This window comes from Crinia signifera, chromosome 11 (assembly GCF_055691185.1).
Source record: "Crinia signifera chromosome 11, ASM5569118v1, whole genome shotgun sequence".
NCBI lineage: Eukaryota > Metazoa > Chordata > Amphibia > Anura > Myobatrachidae > Crinia > Crinia signifera.
Genome location: NC_139227.1, coordinates 58,848,970 through 58,854,969, shown reverse-complemented (window position 1 = coordinate 58,854,969; position 6,000 = coordinate 58,848,970). Strand labels below are relative to the sequence as shown.

Below are 6,000 nucleotides of genomic sequence, written 5' to 3'. Positions count from 1 at the left end.
GCATCAACCCTGCTACTGTGTAACCCGTGCTGGGTCAGCCCTGTTTGTGCTTGAATATGCGTGCGCCGGGTCAAATGTGCCAGCGCGTCGATGTCTCCTTGGGAACGGGTGCTGACTCTGGACACAGCCTGAAGAAAGTTTAAAAAAACGGTACATTCGGTACAATTGTTGTTTGCCGGTACAGACCGTTAAAAAACGGTACTGTACCGGCATATTCGGTACAGTTGGAGGGTATGTGTCTGTCTGTCATGCTATCACGTCCCGGACGCCTCTGTCGTGAGGAGTGGCCCCCCGGGGGGGTATGGAGAGACCTCCGTGGAAGGATGGGGAGAGGCCCGGCCCGGGGGGCGGGAGGTACTGGTTGCCAGCGGCGGGAGGAAGTGCGCTCAAGGCCGGGCGGGGCTCCGGCATCCTCGTAGGGGAAGTGAAGAAGTTTTCGGGCAACTTTCCTGAGTCCCGACATCAGCGCCCCCCGCTCTCCTCTCACTTCGTCCGGGGGAGCTCGGGGCGAGGCCGTGGAGTGGCGCTGCTGACCCGGATAGAGGAAGGTACACCCCGAATTATTACACTCCAGTGACTCTACAGCTGTGTATATACATACACCCGGTACTATAACACACTCCTAGTGACCCCCAACGTGTTATATGTATCCCTTTCTACACCCCGTATTATTACACCCTACTGCTATATATATATATATATTCCTACTCCCCATATTATTACACCCCTAGTGACCCCGACGTTATATATGTATCCTTACACCCTGTATTATTACATCCCACTGCTGTATATATCCCAACACCCCGTATTATTACACCCCACTACTATATATATATATATATATATATATATATATATATATATTTTTATATATATATATATATATATATATATATATATATATATATATATATATATATATATATATAAAAGTGACCGCACTCGCACTTATATGTAGAGCAGTGGGGTGCCTAACAAAGGGTAAATGTACCCAAAGTATAGTCTGTCCCCTAGTCCTTGGACCAGAGGTGTAAGGCACTCGCCAGAACAACACCAATCCAGACAGTGTTGTGTCAATTAGGGTTTTTATTCCATTGTAGGGTTCAAATAGGTAAAATATACATCAAATTATTTCCAAACATGCCCCAACATTGGTGTTGTTCTGGCGAGTGCCATTTGATGGATATTTTACCTATTTGAACCCTACAATGGAATAAAAACCCTAATTGACACAACACTGTCTGGATTAGTATTGTTCTGGCGAGTGCCTTACACCTCTGGTCCAAGGACTAGGGGACAGACTATATATACCTACACCCTGTATTATTACACCCCAGTGACCCTACAGATGTATATATCCCTACACCCCATATTATTACACCCCAGTGACCCCTGTATATATACACCCGCTATTATTACACCCCTCGTGACCCCCAACGTTGTATATGTATCCCTACACACCCCATATTATTACACCCCATTACTATATATATATAGATCTTGTGTATTATCACGGCGCCCACGATTTTCATTGCAGGGCATTGTACAATGAAAAATCGCATCGCATGCCATATGATTGCATGCGACGCGACGCGATTTCACCCGATTTGTGATTGTACAGGCACCCAGATGCCTTATTACCATGTTAAATGCCCCCCCCCCCCCCCGACCTGATTTTTTATTGTATACCCACCCTTATGGGTCATGAGTATATGAAATGCCCCCCCATTGTTAACGCCACCCCACTATGAACGTCAACCCGAAGCGTGGCGAGCGGTCGCGGTACGCATCCTACGACCTTTTCATACCCCCATTATCCACATCGGCGTGGAGTTGTTTTTACAAAGTGTGGCGAGCCCCGGGAGGGGACGCGTATACCTGTGAAGTAATGCGCGTCCCCTCGTGGGGCTCACCACGCTTCGGGTTCGGTGGCTCTCTGCGCTCGCCACACTTCATAAAATCAACTCCACGCCGACGTGGATAGTGGGGGTATGAAAAGGTCGAAGGATGCGTACCGCCGTCGCTCGCCACGCTTCGGGTTGGCGTTGATAGTGGGGGGCCGTTAACAATGTGGGGGCATTTAACACATTTATTACCCATCAGGGTGGGTATACAATGAAAAATCCGGTCTGGGGGTGCCATTTAACATGGGACTCAATGGGAAATCGCGTCGCATTGCATCGCATGCCATTGTAATGGCATGCGATGTTACGCGATTTTAAAATTGTACACTCAGCCCAGGGAAAGACTGAAATCGGGTCCATCGCATACCTTATTTAGTGGGATGCGATGCGATGGGCGCCGTGATAATACACAAGCATACCTCCCAACTGTCACGATTACAGCTGGACAGTCACGATTTTCGGGCATTGTCCCGCTGCGGGGGGTGGCAGTTGGGAGACCCTCCAATCTAATAGAATAGATGCTGTGCGCATAGCATCTATTCTCGTATGAAAATGAGGCCGCAGCTAATTAGCATAAGCCACACCCTAATTTGCATACACCCGCCCCTTTTTGGGCGCCGCGCGAGTGTCCCTATTTCCCCAACACAGAAGTTGGGAGGTATGCACAAGATATATATATATATATATATATATATATATATATATATATATCTATATATATATATATATCTCTACCTGTGAGGTAGATAGTAATCAGCACATTATGCATAAATGAAGAAAAAATAGCTTTATATCACAAAAGCATTAGCACATGGCAGCATATGTCAAAAAAACTTGGAGTTAGGTACAGGTCAAACTTTTGCAAAGCAGTACAATTCCCACACAACATGAATGTGAATATAAGGGAAACCTGTAACCAGTAGCCAGAGTTAGAGCCAAGTACCCGACAGCCTGTTTCGGTGGTCACGCCACCTTCATCAAGGGTATAATATTGAATAGAGATGCTGCCGTTTAAATAGAGCCCACAGTGCCGCCAAAATCAATTCAACATACCTCACCTGCTATTGTAAAACACCCAGCTGACCGGCGGCCAATAACTCCGGCGTCTTGGAACGCAGAAGACGTCTGTGGAACGCACATCCGCTTCCGGTCCCCGGCGCCAGGAGTGTGAAACAGATAATACCAATGGCAGGGACGCTGTCAACGCCGTCCGTGGGAGACAAGCGCGGCGCGCACCAGACAGTGTACACAGCGCCATCATCCCATCAGAGCGGCGGACGTTGACGTCACTGTTAAATGCTGGAACGCACAGGGTCTGGCCGTGAAACGCACGGCCATGACCCCGGCGCCAGTCAAAATGTACTGGAATAGTAGTAAAGATAAAATACCGGTCCATACAATATAGGGTGTAAATTTAAAATACCACAGGTGTTAATATTAGTAGGTGTGGAATTGAAAACAAGGCAATCACTAGGGACTCCATCAATTGGATACTTCACCGTGAAAGCATCACCAAAGATGGAGAACCATACACAATCAATCTAGCAATAAAGTGATATTGCTGAAAGTCCAGCCACAAATTAATCTAATAATAGTACAAAAAATTTTTTGGGGGAATATATAACAGTATAATATTCTATATATCTCATGTGCAAAGAAGATAAATGAGTCAATAGTGCCCACAAAGGAGTAAACCACAGGTCTATGTACAAGCAAGGCATAAAGAGATAAGACAAATAGTCGTCAGACTAATAAAGATAGATGCTACACAACAATAAACGAGAAATACATACAGTATAATGTAAACAACAGCAGTCCCACTACAGAAACACATTGAGGTTTAATTCCTCATTTAAACCTACTGTTGCCAGTGAGCCCAAGTTGTAAATGAACTCTCTTTTTGTAAGAGTTTCAGATGGCGATCGCCACCTCTTTTTAGGGCTTTAACTTGAAACAAGGGCATGAATTTGAAGTCCATGATTGTATGTCCTGCTTCGAAAAAATGTCGGGCTACCGGTGGTGTAGTTTGATCCCTAACCGTCATCACTTTTTTGATTGATGACCTATGCATCGCTATTCGTTCCTTCAAGATACGGATCGTTTTCCCCACATAGAGGAGCCGGCACGGGCAGGTGATAACGTAGACAATAAATTTACTGTCACATGACATGCGCTGGTGCAATTTAATTTTGACTCCAGTTTTGGGATGCGTGAAATGTTCTCCCGTGATCATGTGTTGGCAATTCACGCAACCACTGCATTTAAAAGCACCATTTTTGCCACCCAACCAGGTACTCCTGCTAGGTGTTGGACTAATGTCAGAGAAAGTAATCTGATCTCTGAGATTACTGCTGCGTTTGTACGCAAAAAGTGGCTTTTCATGACAAAAAGTACCCATTACTGGGTCAGTCTCCAATATGTGCCAGTGCTGTAGAACTAGGTCCCGTAATTTAGTGGAAGCAATCGAATAGGTCGTAGGAAAAATCATACGAGACATAGTTTTGTCTTTTTTAGGCTGAGATAGTAGCTAATTTCTGTTCAATAGTAAGCAACAGTCAATGGCTTCCTTGACCTCTTTGATGTCATACCCTCTTGCGATAAAGTCATTGCCCATCTCTTGTAATGCACTCGGTAGTTCATCCCTTACTGAGGTAATACGAACTACCCTCAGTAATTGGGAGTATGGTAACCCGCGTTTCAGCGGGGCTGGATGGAAACTTTCTGCTCTAAGAACAGAATTAGTGTCCGTCGGTTTTTTGTATATGGAAGTACGGAAACAAGAATTTTCAATTCTAACGTTAACGTCCAAAAAACAAACTTTAGTGGGACTGCTGATGTACGAAAATCTGATGGTGCCTGGTATCTCATTTAATGTTTTCATAAATAAATCCAGCTTTTCAGGGCCTCCCGTCCAAACAAAAAAAATGTCATCAATAAATCTAACGTAAGAAGAAATATATGATGAAAAAGACCGGTTGTGTAAAATGTGTGCTGATTCATAATCGTGCATGAATAAGTTTGCATATGCGGGTGCCATGTTAGAGCCCATGGCTGTGCCCTGTAACTGCAAAAAAAATGAATTATCAAACAAAAAATAATTTTTCTGCAAAATAAAATCAATCAGCAACAAAAAATACGACTGGCGCCGGGGTCATGGCCGTGCGTTCCACGGCCAGACCCTGTGCGTTCCAGCATTTAACAGTGACGTCAACGTCCGCCGCTCTGATGGGATGATGGCGCTGTGTACACTGTCTGGTGCGCGCTGCGCTTGTCTCCCACGGACGGCGTTGACAGCGTCCCTGCCATTGGTATTATCTGTTTCACACTCCTGGCGCCGGGGACCGGAAGCGGATGTGCGTTCCACAGACGTCTTCTGCGTTCCAAGACGCCGGAGTTATTGGCCGCCGGTCAGCTGGGTGTTTTACAATAGCAGGTGAGGTATGTTGAATTGATTTTGGCGGCACTGTGGGCTCTATTTAAGCGGCAGCATCTCTATTCAATATTATACCCTTGATGAAGGTGGCGTGACCACCGAAACAGGCTGTTGGGTACTTGGCTCTAACTCTGGCTACTGGTTACAGGTTTCCCTTATATTCACATTCATGTTGTGTGGGAATTGTACTGCTTTGCAAAAGTTTGACCTGTACCTAACTCCAAGTTTTTTTGACATATGCTGCCATGTGCTAATGCTTTTGTGATATAAAGCCATTTTTTCTTCATTTATGCATGGTGTGCTGATTACTATCTACCTCACAGGTAGAGACCAATTTATGTAATTTTTATGTAGTCAGGCACCCAGAAGTTGAACCCTGGACGGTGTGCGGTTTCTCTTGTATAATATATATATATATATATATATATATATATATATATATTTATGCTTATATGCACATCACCGTATGTATGCTTAATGTATGACGTGATGAAAAGACCGCCCAGGTCTTGAAACGTCGTCATGTGGAGTACAACTAAGCCTTAAATGCTAATTTATATTTCAATACACCTTTAAAAAAAAAACATTTTCCTGCCTGGATGTCAAGTCTTTGTGAGAGAGCTGAAATATATATATATATATATATATATATATATATATATA

General features: G+C 44.4%; 1 protein-coding gene across 6 annotated transcripts in view; it reads left to right on the top strand.

The window, feature by feature from the left end:
• CCDC102A (coiled-coil domain containing 102A) overlaps positions 1-6,000 on the top strand; it is a 102,226-nt gene continuing 96,226 nt past the window's right edge. For 2 of the 6 annotated variants that reach the window (XM_083164875.1, XM_083164873.1), the window contains exon 1: positions 216-548. The gene's annotated coding sequence lies outside the window, so the exon portion shown is untranslated. Of the gene's footprint in view, positions 151-215; positions 549-6,000 lie in introns of those variants that run through there. The other 4 variants (XM_083164869.1, XM_083164874.1, XM_083164872.1 and 1 more) reach the window with 4 other exon arrangements.